General features: G+C 43.7%; 1 long non-coding RNA gene across 1 annotated transcript; it reads right to left on the reverse strand.

The window, feature by feature from the left end:
• Window positions 1–3,977: 3,977 nt before the first annotated feature.
• Window positions 3,978–7,008, reverse strand: LOC123152331 (uncharacterized). Its single transcript, XR_006476111.1, has 3 exons — window positions 6,655–7,008; window positions 6,422–6,530; window positions 3,978–6,343 (listed from the first exon to the last, which is right to left on the reverse strand). It is a non-coding gene; the product is annotated as an uncharacterized lncRNA (long non-coding RNA).
• Between the last annotated feature and the right edge of the window lie 9,088 nt (window positions 7,009–16,096).

Raw genomic sequence — 16,096 nt, forward strand, 5'->3', positions numbered from 1 at the left:
ATTGATCGAATCCTCGACATCGTGGTTCATCCGATGAGATCATCGTGGAATATGTGGGAACCAACATGGGTATCCAGATCCCGCTGTTGGTTATTGACCGGAGAACGTCTCGGTCATGTCTGCATGGTTCCCGAACTCGTAGGGTCTACACACTTAAGGTTCGATGATGCTAGGGTTATAAAGGAAGTTTGTATGTGGTTACCGAATGTTGTTCGGAGTCCCGGATGAGATCCCGGACATCACGAGGAGTTCCGGAATGGTCCGGAGGTAAAGATTTATATATGGGAAGTCCTGTTTTGGTCACCGGAAAGGTTTCGAGTTTTATCGGTAACGTACCGGGACCACCGGGAGGGTCCCGGGGGTCCACCAAGTGGGGCCACCAGCCCCAGAAGGTTGTGTGGGCCAAGTGTGGGAGGGGACCAGCCCCAGGTGGGCTGGTGCGCCCCCCCCACCAAGGCCCAAGGCGCAGGGAGAGTGGGAAGGGGCAAACCCTAGGTCCAGATGGGCCTTAAGGCCCACCCTAGGTGCGCCCCCCTCTCTCCCCCCTTGGCCGCACCCTAGATGGGTATTGGGGGCTGCCGCCCCCCTAGGGAGGGAACCCTAGATGGGGGCGCAGCCCCTCCCCTTCCCCTATATATACTTGAGGTTAGGAGGGCTGCAACACATGAATTCTTCCCCTGTTGGTGCAGCCCTACCCCTCTTCCTCCTCGTCTCTTGCGATGCTTGGCGAAGCCCTGCTGGAGTACCACCCTCCTCCACCACCACCACGCCGTTGTGCTGCTGCTGGATGGAGTCTTCCTCAACCTCTCCCTCTCTCCTTGCTGGATCAAGGCATGGGAGACGTCACCGGGCTGTACGTGTGTTGAACGCGGAGGTGTTGTCCGTTCGGCACTAGGATCTCCAGTGATTTGGATCACGACGAGTACGACTCCTTCAACCCCGTTCTCTTGAACGCTTCCGCATAGCGATCTACAAGGGTATGTAGATGCACTCTCCTTCCCCTCGTTGCTGGTTTCTCCATAGATAGATCTTGGTGACACGTAGGAAAATTTTGAATTTCTGCTACGTTTCCCAACATATATATATATTTTAGAGACAGTAAATATTTGTGCCTTGTGAGAATAGGTCTGCTGTCAAGTGACATCATGCAACATAGATTTAGAACGAAGATTAAGATATGTTTCTGTACAGCGACTACTGGATCGATAGTACAAAATAAATAGCTTGAATGGATTTAGCATTAAGAACAAAATAAGATACGGAAATTCTAAAGCTACCCTTCTTGTGGATCGACTGATAAATCCATGTAATATTTTGAGAAAGAGTTAAATCCGTATATGTTGTTTGAGTGACTTTTAATTAAGATGTTGGACTATGTTGGTACACATATATTTGGATGCTTGTGATTGGCTGGAAAGAAAAGAAACTTAGATTTGTTGTTGGACTAAACTGAGACTGAGTAGTCATAGCCTTTTGGCTGATGCATCCTTCAGTATACCAAAACACTTGCTATTTTTCATGTTCTTGTACGCGATGGGTTTAGGACACAAACAATTATTTGTTTTACCTACGAAAAACTTTTGCTTCAAGATTACAATGTGTTGAATGCCTTTCGTGCTTAGTTAAAGTATAAGTACTGCTTATATGTGATTTCAGTTCAGCTTGACCAAATTTCTTTGCTCTGCTTTTTCCCTCCCTCTCCACTGAATATGACCATGTTCAAAATAAAATGCGCATTAATACTTATGAGAGTAACCATATTTTATTTTTGTTGGGACTCTTCTCTCTAGATTTGCGTTGATCCCACTCTCTTGCATTTTTGCTTTCACAATTACTAGGACTCCAGTAATAACCACATTATGAAATGGGCGATAATCAGCGAAGCTATTTACATCAGTGATGACGAAGGTATGGGTGTATATATAGAGTACCAGCATCGTTGTCTCTAATTCCTATTAACAATGTTGTATCCGACGCTGGTTGTCTCAAATATTCAGGTAAGCACCGCCATAAACGCCAACGTGCCAAAAAGACAAGGGGTCGAGCTCCATGTAGCGAACCATGTCTTTGTGAGAGGACCTTAACAAGAGGTAGCATGCTGGCCTTATGCCATTGTTCAATACTTTGCATGTTAAATGAACTCTTACACACCATTGTTCAATAGATTGTTCTTCACAAGTTAGACTGAACTCTTATGCATAGGACCAATATGGTGCGAACTATGGGGCAAACCATCGCTCACTATCCACAAGCGGTCAGTTAAAAGAACATAACCGTATTATCCGTGATTTTTTTTGGCTATGGCTTGATTGGTTAAACTGAATACTCGCAGCAGGTTCATGTGACGTGCCATGTAAGAAGTCAAACGTGAAGACAATCAAGTGAAGTTATCAGATAGTATGCTCTAGTTGAACTGTATAGATGCGCTCTGGCTTGATTTTGTTGTCTAACTCTACTCTGTGTATCTAACTTAATGTGAATTGATCGTCCTGCCTTAGTTTTGGAACAAAGAAATGTTTCCCTTTTATTATGAGCCTCCAGATCATTTGTTGTACTGATTAAATATTTCCTACTCACCTTTCTTTTGGTATACCCAACATTGTTCTTGATTTACTTTTGGAACACAATATATGTTTCCCCTTATTCATGAGCTTCCAGATCAACTGTTCTACTGAATAAATATATCAGGTTTGCCTTTCTTTTGGTATATCTAATTGCTTTGGCCTTTGGCATATATAACTTTGACAAATTGTATGTACTGGACTTGGTTATCCTGCCTTTTTTATGGTACATCCTTGATGTAGTGAGATAATCAATCGTGACCAATCTGTCGAATTCCCTTTGGGAGTACTAAACACTTTGATTAAATGCTGGGACAACGCAATGTGCCAGGCACCCTGCACGGATATTATAACTGCTCTGTCATGTATGACATTTGTTGCCTATTTTGGTATGGTCAAATTTTATGGAAAACACCGCCGTACAAAGTAATGGAAGGTTTAGATCACATGTAGTGAACCATGTCTATGTGACAGGACCTTGGCAAGTGATAACACCCTAATCTCCATTGCTTGCATTTAGAAATCCTTTTCAAACGTTTGACTAAACATATATAGGCAAAGATTATTTTTTTGATAAACATATAGGGCCACAGTTGGGTAGTTTCAACTTCTTAAGACATGAATGTGTCTATGCAGGTGAATTGAACATCTCCCCATTCGAAATCAAGCGACTACTCAATTCTGCCTAATAATCTCACATGTCGATGTTGAACTACATAATGTCTTCCTTGTATCACATGTGATTTTTTCTTCTTTTATTTTGTGATCATGTTTGAATGCGTATGTTAAAGCTGAATTCCTACTAACTTGAGCATTAACTACTTGACCACAACGTTAGGACCGGCACCCTCGCGCCAAGGCGCGCTCCCGATCTAGTTATACTAGACCATCGATGAAGCACGTTGCTGCGCCCGTCTTTCAGCAATAGTAAATATTAGGGGTTGATGCAATAATGTGGAAGTATTTTATCCAAATGTCAAAAGTTAGTACTCTAGTATCCAATTATGTGTATATACTTTTGCATAATTTCATTTTAACAAAACATATTGGAGGCAATCATTTTAATGTTAGGGACTTAGTCGAATGCCAAGCGCCTTGCCACATTCAAAAGGCATGTGACATGAAAGCGAAAAAAAACTATATCGTTGATCAATGAGTTTAAAAGTACGTGCTTTAAATGTTGCAGGGACAATCTTCAGTACGATTGTCTATTCTTATATAATATTTTTTTGCAGGTGATATTCTCATATAACTTTGCATGCTAAGGCAGAAATGTTGCGGGTGATACATTTTAGTTTGATATGGTGTATCAGAATGTGATGGCAAATATTGATATTTATATAAGAAACCAGAGCCATGTACATGGGTAAGTATTGACTGAAGGGATATCATGAATGTATATTTGACACACCAATGTTTTCTCTAAATCTTGCTAGTCTACGAAAATATGTGTCTCAATACAATACATTTGAGCCTAAATGTCCTTTGGGAGCGTTTGACTAAAATAATGTAGGAAATATTTCATAGGCAGAAAACCAATTTAATACGCAGCACATCAGCAGGATATAATTCTTGCAACAAACGTTTTACTATTCTTTTGCATAATCCCCTGCTTACGTGTCTTGCTAACAATATTTCTGTTGGCATGTGCCTGTAACAGATCTAATCTCCGCACATGGCAAAAGGCATGAACACCCCGAGCAAAATGCTGCAAAATATGAATGTAAAAACATCAATTAATCATGCAAAATAAGCTGATATTCCTAATAAGATCATGGTGCCCTCTCAAAGTTAAAAATAAAATGACTAAATGAAAATGGACAAATGAGACCTGAAACTTCTAAGTTATCACCCTCTAACAAGTTCAGGAGTACAACATAATTCGGTAATAATCAGAGCAATTTCGACATTGTTCTTTACTCCAATTTCAACACTGCCAATGGCTCAATGCATTACATATACAAGACTTCAATGGGCTGAATCAGAAAGGCTAGTGAATATCGGTACTTTCACTACACAGCAATCAAAGTATTCGGGATTCAGTATCTATTCTTATAGAAAAACTACATTTCTGAGAGGAAAAACCCTGCTGAAGACTGGCTTTCAGAGTAGTCCACACCAAGAACACCAGCCATCTCGCCTTCAATCTAGCAGAATTGGCTTGGTTGCGGAGGAAAAAACAATATGCCAGTGAGGGCGGAAAATCCCATTCATCGCCTTTTCTGATCGTATTGTCGCTATAACGCACATGCAAACCACTATACGGCCGGCCCATGTAGCTGTTGTTTTCCTTTTTGTGTGAATTAAAATATTCTCTATTGTGTTAAAATCAAATGTAGCATGCCTCAAAATAAAATCTCTGGTACAATAAACCTTCGGGAGGTAATTTTTTAAGCATCCAAAAATACCCGGAGAAAAATAATGTGGGCATGCAATAACATGGATCATGGAACAAAATTACAAATCTTCGTAAATTCTAGTACAATACTAACACATGATTTAAAGACTTAGTATTGCTCCACGGACCTAACAAAGTTAATTATATTTTCTTGTTTAGCTTCCTGCTAGTAAAATTATAATCGTATATTGGCAGACTGCTCAAGTGCTCAACTATATGGTAACAAATTGATTGACCATTGAGAAATCCAGACATATAGAAACTTCAGTACTCAGTGGTTGGAGAAGTCAAAGGTTTCTTATGTACAAATAAAAATGGAGAAGCCAAAGATTTCTTATGTTAACAAATAAAAATGTATGATCAGTTGTGAACTGATACAAAATTATATCCAGAACAAGTAGGCATTGCTATTTCTTTGCAATATATATCAAATCACACTTCATAATATATGTAGGTGCCAACATATATTTAAAACTCATCTTATAGCAACTATGATATAGTAATTGTGATCGTCAAATGGTAAAATAGGCAGGAACCTAGGAATAGTCAAGACAACATGCGTATTTCCAAAGCCAAGGTTCATAGACTTTGAGAAGAGCTAATCACAAATCTATAACCTGCACCAGCTCAACATTATTCGAATAATATTCAGGACTCCATGGAGGGAAAAGGAAAAGGGAATGACACAGAATACATAACAGCAAGGAAATTTAATGGTGGCTAGTGAATCACGTAAAACTATAGGTTCTGTTTCTGTTAAATTTCTTGTAGCGACAAGAGGAACAGAATAAAAATAAGCTTTTATATACAATAGGAAGGCTTAGCGATCAACAACCTGAGAAATAAATCTTACATGTACTTGAGGTTCTTGAGATAATAAACTGAATTAGGGTGCTGCTACCTAGATGCCTTTCTCACCAAGTAATTGGGCCAGAAATTGAATTGTTCTGCCATAGCATGTTCATGAACAACAAACACAATCACTTCGATTAATTACTGTCGAGATATTAGCGGCAGCTCGCCCAGACTCACCACCTCGCATATGAAATTGGCTGCCACTGCCTCCTTGTCGTTCTCTTGTGGTCAGAAATTCTGCACGATACAGAGAGAAGTGGCAAAGAAATGGAAGATCGACAAGAATTCAGCTTTGGAGAGCCATGACTGATCTAGGAGGTATCGCAGGAGTAGTGAAGACATCGAACACGACGACGGAAGACCGGGTGATCAGGCGGGTGATGACATATAAATAGGAGCAGGAGGGAGGCATAGGAGTGGCGCACCTCCACTACCATTAACGGCAGCTTAACTCGTTAATTCGACGGTGCACTTCTGATCGAAGCACCAGAACGATCGGAAAAGAAATGTCCAATATGTGAAACTGAATCTGCATGGTATATGAAAAATAGTTACTTGCTGACCTGAAAATCTGTTTTGTGAAGTAGGAACTCAACCACAAGAGTACCTTGTACCGAAAAAATACGTCTGAAATGAAAGGGCAACGGAAACATAGATGCTCGCTGGTCAGTGGTCACCACTCACCAGGGAATGAACGGAGCGCGGACACACAACAACTGCAAAAATTGATAGAAGCAGAGGGATAATCCTAACGCTTTGTTGCTATTAAATTCAGAATCGGTGTTAGCAGCCTCCGTCATGAACTGAATCAGGTGGGCAGGATTGAATTTCACGAGATACCTTAGTCGTTGGCCTTCACTCTGCAGACGGCTGTTAAATGCATCGATGGCAGGGACATCGAACTGCAATCAGGACGCAAGAGTTATTCGTCGCGCCTTGTCTCTCCTGACCGTCAACCTTCACGAATGTCTCTATGAAGGGGCGGCCGCCGCCGCCTCCGGGGTTGCAAGTGTAGCACTTCTCCTTCGAATTTCCTTGCGCATCGGCGACATCTCGCAAAAGTGGCGGCACACAAAGGATTCACCCTCGGTCACAAGAGGAGAAGGATTGGGAGGGTCGGGGTTTGGGGATGAGTGGAAACGACGGCTGAAAGGGTAGCAGCGTTCCAGGCGAAAGGAGATCGGGGGAGGCGGCATACCGCGTACCGCGTACCTAGGTTTACCCGCATCGCCGCGCTCCGTACCTTTTTCTTGGAGCATTCGCTGTCTGCGGGGAAGCCAGGGAGGTTGCTACAGGCCCATTAGGCCCATATTAACCTGGAACGCCCAAAAAAGTTACCGGAGCAGCGACCCGACATGGTTAGCGATCATTATTAGTGAAGGAGCCGGATTATGAGCGATTCATTGCAAATCTGATGGCTGGAAATGCTAAAAAGTGTCGATCCGACGGCTGGGAGCGCTGATGGCCTGAGAGGGCTGGGAGGATGCTCAGTTTTAATGTATTTAAATAGTGGTTTGTCTTTTCCGCACATAAAAAATGTGAGGGGGTTTGGCGCAAAAGTCCGTTGCAGTGTCACTTTTTTAGTTAAAAAAACACAAATGCATCATCCACTCACTAACAGGTGGGGTCATACACACAGATTCGTCCGCATACGCGTGTTGTGACCGTATCTACACGCTTGAGTCAAGTTAGATGATCACAAATTTGTATTTTTAAAATTTTCTAGCATCAAATTGAACATTCAACACAAGTTCTATGACTACTAGTGATATTATCTCTAAAAGATACTACTGTCGGCGTCGAGAAAGAAAACGCTTGCCTACAGGATGCATATTCTGACCAAATTCCAACTCATACATCATACTAGTTGATATTGCTAAAAGATGAGGTACTGTCCAGAAAATGCTTGCATATGCATATGCAAATTCTGACCAAACACGGTCTCATATTGTCATACACACACACATCAATTCATAGTCATAGATAAACTTTATTCTTGTTGTGCGTCCAAATTGGAACCCCTCATGTCCAAACGACTGTCGTCGAGCTCCTCACCATATGGCCCCAGCTCACCCACGATATCTTCCCGAAGTCCCACTACCCATTTCTTCCCGCCGTCTCGCTCTCGAACTGCACACTGTAGGTCATGCGCTCATACATTTCACTGAACTTGAGAATTGATGGCGACACCATCTCCATAACCCATGAGGGCGCAGCTACCTTCATTGTGTAATTCTTCGGAGGCACTGAGACCTGGGTCGAAGCAGTTGCCCCCGTCAGGGACGCCTAGGGGTGCGGGGGGGGGGGGGGGGGGCATCGTGGTACGGACGAATATTGATCTAGGTTAACGATCTTATATAGAGCTCCCGAAAGCCGCCGCATGAGATAAGTTGATCAGTTGTAAGTCCCCATCGTTTTTAACCTCACCCGATATAGTGAAGATTTGATGGCTAGCACTCGTAGTTTTTTTCCTTCTGTGTTAGAGGGGTTACCCACATTATATCCTTGTGCCCCCTCTGTGATTGATTTCGTTCTTCTTCGCTTAATTTCGATCTCGTCATCCAACTTACAGCAGACGACGATTCCGCTCATCACCTTCTCGAGCATCAGGCCCTCCGGCTCACTACAGTTTCTCTTCACAAGCGTGATGCTCCTCCTGTCGTCGGCCCTTATGTTGTACAACGACCGGCCGATGAGCATCAGTCTGTTGTCGAGGTTGAGCTTCGCCAGGAAAACGCGATCCACGGTGGCTATGCCGACCGTGGCCAGCCATGTACGGCGCTATATTTGTGACCATCGACGGTCGCGGGCCGCTATTGTGACCAGTAACAATGACAAAGATGCCTCGCTACAATGCGCGAACGAGGGCCACGACGACCACGTCGTCCTGCAACGGCTGCTCGGTCGCGTCCTTGTTGACGGCGACGCAGAGGACGTCGACGACATCCCTCGTCACGGCGTCGATTGCCGCAACGAGGGCCGAATTGGGGTAGCCGTGGCAACCGTTTGGGGAAACCAAATGACCCCTGCAGAAGTAGCAAAGAAATTACCGGCATCGTTGCCGAAGAGTCTTATCATTTAGTGAGTCAACGATAAAGATGACATAACTAGGCAGGTGGGGGCGATGCCCCCCCCCCATGGTACTGACCAATATTGATCTAGGTTAATGATATTATATAGAGCTTTTGTAATCCGCCACACGGTATAAGATGATCAATTGTAAATCCTCACTGTTTTTAACCTCACCCGATATAGTGTTGATTTGTTGGCTAGCACCTATGGTTTTTTTCCTTTCTGTTGGAAGGGTTATCCACGTTACAAAATCCTAGCCGCCGTCACTTGCACACCGCACTGCCCCAGGGACGGTTGATCTCCATGATCGCTAACGGAGGCTGCACTGCCTGTACCAGGGTTCGTCCGCTGATTTTATTGATCAGCTGCTCTTGAGAGTTTTTTTTATGATCCTTTGATCCGGGTTTTTTATCTCTGGCTCTGATCGTCTTGTTTGGCATTTTTTTGGTTTTCTGATTCAAGATTGATTTACGTCGCCCACCGCCCTCGACCCTTTGCATGGCTCTACTTCGACCTCGCGGCGACTACAACAACGTCTTCTTTGACTCGGCAGCCTGTCCCGGTACGCAGCTCGGTCATCTACGCGTCGGAGTTGTGCCACGCATTAGGCGTGGCAGACGCCTGGATCATCGTCGTCCCGTGCCTTGTGGCCACTCATCCCCGCGTGGGCGTGGTGCACGAGTGACCCATGGATCATGTGTGCATGCCGTGCAGGTCCTGCTACTCGCTCGTCGTTGCATCCCGTGCAAGTGTCACTGCTTGCATGCTAGCAGGTCGTATGGGTCAGCTTCCACGATTGTGGTATGCTCCCATTCTACCGTTTACCGTTGTGGGTGCCTCCCGTATCTTTTCGGTTTCACTCTTCGCGGCGCGGGCGGATTGATCATCTGACCGCACGCTATCTATTTCATATATGCCCTGTGATCGATCTAATTAGCTGTTCGTATGCGTCTTGGCCAGTTCCACGAATATCATCATAAAATACTCCTTTTGTTCGAAAAAGCTTGTTCAAAACTTGTCCCTCAAATGAATGCATCTAGCACTAACTTGGTCTTAGATACATCCATTTAAGGGACAAGCTTTTCCGGACAGAGAGAGTATGTGTGTCTCTTCACCGATTTAGTTGTACACTACCGTTGTGTCACCCCTTCAGACTGCAGGGCGGCAGTCATAAGGTTTTCCCGACGGTGCAATGACACGCCTGTCGCTGCATCGTCCCTTCATGTCGTAGCGCTACGACACACGGTCCACATCGCCGCCATGACATCTTCTTGTCATTGACCTAGCACGCACACTGCCGCTACGTTGTCCCTTTGGGCCGTGGCCGTGGCATGCAGTCCATCCCGTCATCCCCGCATGTTGCATGGTATATGCACCGTGCCGCCTCCCTAGGCACGGGAACATCACCATCCATGCTTGGTCTTCGTCAACATTGTTGGATTCTTCCTCGCCTACTTTGAGCACCACCGGTGCACTTCTAGACGCGGCCGATGTGGCCTTTCACGGGCTACCTCTAGTTCCGCGGACCACATCTTCGTCTTTGTCTAACATCACCTCATCACCAGCGTCGTCGTTATCTTTCCTGACTACTTCATCTACTCCCACAATCGTGGGCAACATCGACACCTTCTACACCCCGCCGATTTGCGCCACAATTGTTATCGAGTTCTCCTCTGCTAGTCCCTCTGACATGGCGTACAACTCGTGTTAGTTCCCATCTACGCATATCTGATGATGGCAACACCGATGCATGCCTTCATCCACGACATGTTCCCGGACATGACAAACCTGGTGCGACGCCTCATCAACACCGACTTCTTCCCGTCTACGCATACCCGGTGTTAGCAACACCGACGCATGCCCTCGTCCACGATGTGCCTGCGGGCTTGGCAAACCCGGTGCGACACCTTGTCAACACCATCCTCTTCATCGCGCAATACTGCACCCCTGACTACATGACGCTTCCTTGCGGTCGCAGCTCCACGATGACTACCTCGACACTGGCCACCCCCGACTCAACATCGACCATTGCATCCCCCGCATGGCTCCCTCGACCACGACTACACCACCCTACGCTCCCGGTTACCTCGACATCGGCACAAAGGCTACCGCCTTACTTGAGCAAACTCGTCGGTTTTCACTCCACCCATAACATTCACGATGCATCGATCGGTACGACTGTGGGGGGATGTCCGTCGGCTTTCACCCTTCGAATTCTTGTCCAGTCTCACTGCACCGCTACCCTTGTGACTGTGCGGCATGTTGAGTATCGTGATTGCTTAGGAAATGCAGAATAGTGTCCTATTTATACTATCTTGTTTTGTACTCCAAGAAGATCATGCACTCATTATATATACGCCTACGACGCTCAGAAATAATAATCGATTCTACCCATCTTCCCATTAGTCCTCTTACAAGATCAACTCTTCTCGTGCCCAATTTTGAACTCTGCCATACATCATAGTTTTCATGCTAAAAGATAGAGGTAATATCACCAGGAGTCATAGAACTTGTGTTGTATGTTTAATTTGGTGTTAGAGCTTTCAAAATACGGATTTGTGACCATCTAACTTGTTGTAAGGTGCAAATACGATGCTTTCTACTGTATGCAGGCGTACACATTGCCTTGCCAGCGTGGCAGTGGCCCACATGTCAGTGAATGGGAGTACTTCCCGCAAAAAAAGGATGGGAGTACAATTTTTTTAGGTAACTCCCTGGATTTGTTTTAGTTATATAGAGAATCCCAAGTGAAGACTATAAAGAGAAAAATTAAATATTACACAGAGAAAGGGCGGAGTTCGAACCAACGTCTTTCTGATTGTGCGCTCGGCTGGTGAACATAACAATTTTTTAGAGGGGTGGTGGGGGAGCATAAGGGCATGTACAATGGTTGATAAGATAGTCTTATCTTAAGTCTGGCATGTAATTTAGAGATGACAAAAAAAACACAAGTCTACAATGAGTCATCTCTTAGCCTTATCTTTAATAACTAGTTATTTCTAAAAACACAATGAGACATATTGTGATAAGAGATCATCTCTTGTCTTCTCTTGAATAAGAGAAGACAAGTCTTTTCTTATGATTTCTCTTCCCTCTACCTCATCATTTATCCTATTTGACATTCCTAAGATAGAACCATTGTCCATGCCCTAACAAAACTAATACTGCTGTTCAACTTTTTTAGGCAATATTGTTGTTCTACGTGGGTAACTACATTTGTATCTATTTCCCTAAAACACGTGGGCTCAACAACTCAGATGGGTTATGTTCAGTGCAGCCCATTTCACACCTTTGTTTTTAAAAACTTGTAGATACTACATCAATTATGATCTCAATAATAAAAATAACATTTAAACATTCATGTGTTATAAATATTTTAAATACAAATGAAATAACTTACTTTTATTTTTTTCATGTATTATTTAAAAATATTTATATATTTAAAATTATAGTTATGAATTTTAAAAATGTTTGTATAATTTAAAATAATACAAATATTTGTAAAATTACGATATACAAGTATAATTTTAATTATAAAAACATTTCAATAATTATACGCACATTTTTATAGTTCAATGTTCATATAATTCAAAATATTCATAATTTAGATTTAAGCTACTGATATGGATATGGATAATCAATCATGTCAAATATTTCATTTTTGAATATAATCCATGAGTAATAAAATTACATATCCTTATTTTTGGATACATTAAACATATTTATTTATAAACATTTTAAACTTCTGTATGAACTAAACATTTTTATATAATAAGTAAGTTTATATTTAAATATGTTATTTACTAATTATCGTTTATATGTACATTTTTAGCACATAAATATTTCAGCATGACTTTATTGCCTATGCTTTATAATTATTTTGTAGAAAATAGCATGTGCAAAATGGGTCGTGGTATCTGCAGCCCGTTTAAGCTCTGAACTGTGCTTGATTCAATAAGTGTAGTTATCCTTAATAGATACATGAACCTGAATGGTGTAGTGGCTATAGCGGCTCGTGTGTTCATTCTTGGTCGCTGGTTCGAGATCTGTCGTCCACTTTATATAGTGGTTTGTCTTTTCCGCACACAAAAAACGTGAGGGTGTTTGGCGCAAAAATCCGTTGCAGTGTCACTTTTTTGGTTAAAAAAGAGTAATGCTACATCTACGTAATAACTATTACGTGACTAACGTAATCATCAACTTGGGGAGTTTTGATTGGAGATTGGAGGAGGCTAGTGCCCACACCCCTGAAAATCAGGAGGAGAGAGGGTTTAGTTAGGTAGTTTACGTAAAACTGTTCGTAGACGTACGTAGGTCTAGCATTATTGGTTAAAAAAACACAAATGCATCATCCACTCAGTGACAGGTGGGGTCATACACACAGATTCGTCCGCATACGTGTGTTGTGACCGTATCTACACGCTTAAGTCAAATTAGATGATCACAAATCTGTATTTTCAAAATTCTAGGACCAAATTGAACATTCAACACAAGTCTTATGACTATTAGTGATATTATCTCTAAAGATACTACCGTCGCGTCGAGAAAGAAAACGCTTGCATACAGGATGCATATTCTGACCAAATTCCAACTCATACTCAACTAATATAAAAACGTTTAAATTATTAAAGTAGTGATTTAAACGCTTTTACAATAGTTTACGAAGGAAGTATATCATACTAGTTGATATTGCTAAAAGACGAGGTACTGTCCAGAAAATGCTTGCATATGCATATGCAAATTCTGACCAAACACGGTCTCATATTGTCATACACAGACACATCAACTCATAGTCACAGATCAACTTTATTCTTGTTGTGCGTCCAAATTGGAACCCCTCATGTACAAACGACTGTCGTCAAGCTCCTCACCGTATGGCCCCAGCTCACCCACGATATCTTCCCGAAGTCCCACTACCCATTTCTTCCCGTCGTCTCGCTCTCGAACTGCACACAGTAGGTCATGTGCTCGTACATTTCACTGAACTTGAGAATTGATGGCGACACCGTCTCGTTAACCCCTGACAGCGCAGCTACCCCCGTTGTGTAATTCTCTGGAGGCACTGAGACCTGGGCCGAAGCAGTTGCCCCTGTCAGGGACGCCTAGGGGTGGGAGGGGCATCGTGGTCCGGACGAATATTGATCTAGGTTAGTGATCTTATATAGAGCTCTCGAAAGCCGCCGCACGAGAAAAGTTGATCAGTTGTAAATCCCCATCGTTTTTAACCTCACCCGATATAGTGAAGATTTGCTGGCTAGCACCCGTGGTTTTTTTTCTTCTGTGTTAGAGGGGTTATCCACGTTATATCCTTGTGTCCCCTCCGTGACTGATTTCGTTCTTCTTTGCTTCGTTTCGATCTCGCCATCCAACTTACGGCAGACGATGTTCCGCCCATCACCTTCTCGAGCATCAGACCCTCCGGCTCACTACAGTTTCTCTTCACAAGCGCGATGCTCCTCCTGTCGTCGGCCCTCATGTTGTACAACGACCGACCGATGAGCATCGGTCTGTTGTCGAGGTTGAGCTTCGCCAGGAAAACACGATCCACGGTGGCTGTGCCGACCGTGGCCAGCCATGCACGGCGCTATGTTTGTGACCATCGACGGTCGCAGGCCGCTATTGTGACCAATAACAATGACAAAGATGCCTCTCTACAATGCGCGAACGAGGGCCACGACGACCACGTCGTCCTGCAACGGCTGCTCGCTCGTGTCCTTGTTGACGGTGATGCAGAGCACGTCGACGGCGTCCCTCGTCGCGGCGTCGATTGCCGCAACGAGGCCGAATTGGGGTAGTCGTGACAACCGTTTGGGGAAACCAAATGCCCCCTGCAGAAGTAGCAAAGAAATTGCTGGCGTCGTTGCCGAAGAGTCTTATCATTTAGTGAGTCAATGATAAAGATGACATAACTAGGCAGGTGGGGGGCGATGCCCCCCCATGGTACTGACCAATATTGATCTAGGTTAACGATGTTATATAGAGCTCTTGTAATCTGCCGCATGGGATAAGATGATCAATAGTGAATCCTCACTGTTTTTAACCTCACCCTATATAGTGTTGATTTGTTGGCTAGCACCTGTGATTTTTTTCCTTCGGTGTTGGAGGGGTTATCCACGGTATATCCTTGTGTCCCCTCTGTGATTGATTTCGTTCTTCTTCGCTTCATTTAGATCTTGCCATCCAACTTACGGCAGACGACGATTCCGCCCATCACCTTGTCAAGCGTCAGGCCCTCATGTTGTACAACGACCAGCCGATGAGCACCAGTCCGTTGCCGAGGTTGAGTTTTGCCGAGAAAATGCGATCCACGGTGGCTGTGCCGACCGTGGTCAGCCATGAACGGCGCCACGTTTGTGACCATCAACGGTCGCGGGCCGCTATTGTGACCAGTGACAATGACAAAGATGCCCCACTACAACGTGTGAACGAGGTCCACGACGACCACGTCGTCCTGCAACGGATGCTTGGTCGCGTCCTTGCTGACGGCGATGTAGAGTACATCGACGACGTACGTCGTCGCGGTGTCGATTGCCGCGACGAGGGCCGAATTGGGGTAGCCGTGGCAACCCTTTGGGGAAACCCTATAACCTTAGGAAGTAGCAAAGAAATTGTTGGCGCCGTTGACGAAGAATCTTCTTCTACCAAATAAGGAACCTGCACACAAACTTCTTATTTACTTGTTTTATTCCTTGCCTAGTTATGCCATCTTTATCGTTGACTCACTAAAACATAAGACCAAAAAATTATTGGATATGGATGCTTCTCCATTATATGGACTTTTCAAAATAATACTCCCTCCTTTCATCTATACAGGGCCTAAGTTTTGAATCTCTCATACCAAGACTGTTGCATAAAAAGAGGAGCAAATATTGGGAATAGTACTTGGCCATGTAGCCCACTCTCCTCCCTCTCTATTACTCCCTCGCATGCAACTTCCTCTCCCTCTTTTTCTGCATGCAGCCCAACAATAACTCCTCCACTGATGCATGCATCTATTTATATATAAAAAGTAATTGACGGGTTCACCAGAAAAAAGAGAATATGCTAGAAAATCTAACAATAATCAGAAATATCAGACCATCAATTTAGTAATACACAAAAATATTATAACCATTAGATTAGGATTAAGTGTACAAAATTTCCCACCACTGCCATTACGAAGAAAAACGTTTCATCCAACATTGCGTTATTATAATAGGATAAAACGTTC

This window comes from Triticum aestivum, chromosome 7A (assembly GCF_018294505.1).
Source record: "Triticum aestivum cultivar Chinese Spring chromosome 7A, IWGSC CS RefSeq v2.1, whole genome shotgun sequence".
NCBI classification, from domain to species: domain Eukaryota; kingdom Viridiplantae; phylum Streptophyta; class Magnoliopsida; order Poales; family Poaceae; genus Triticum; species Triticum aestivum.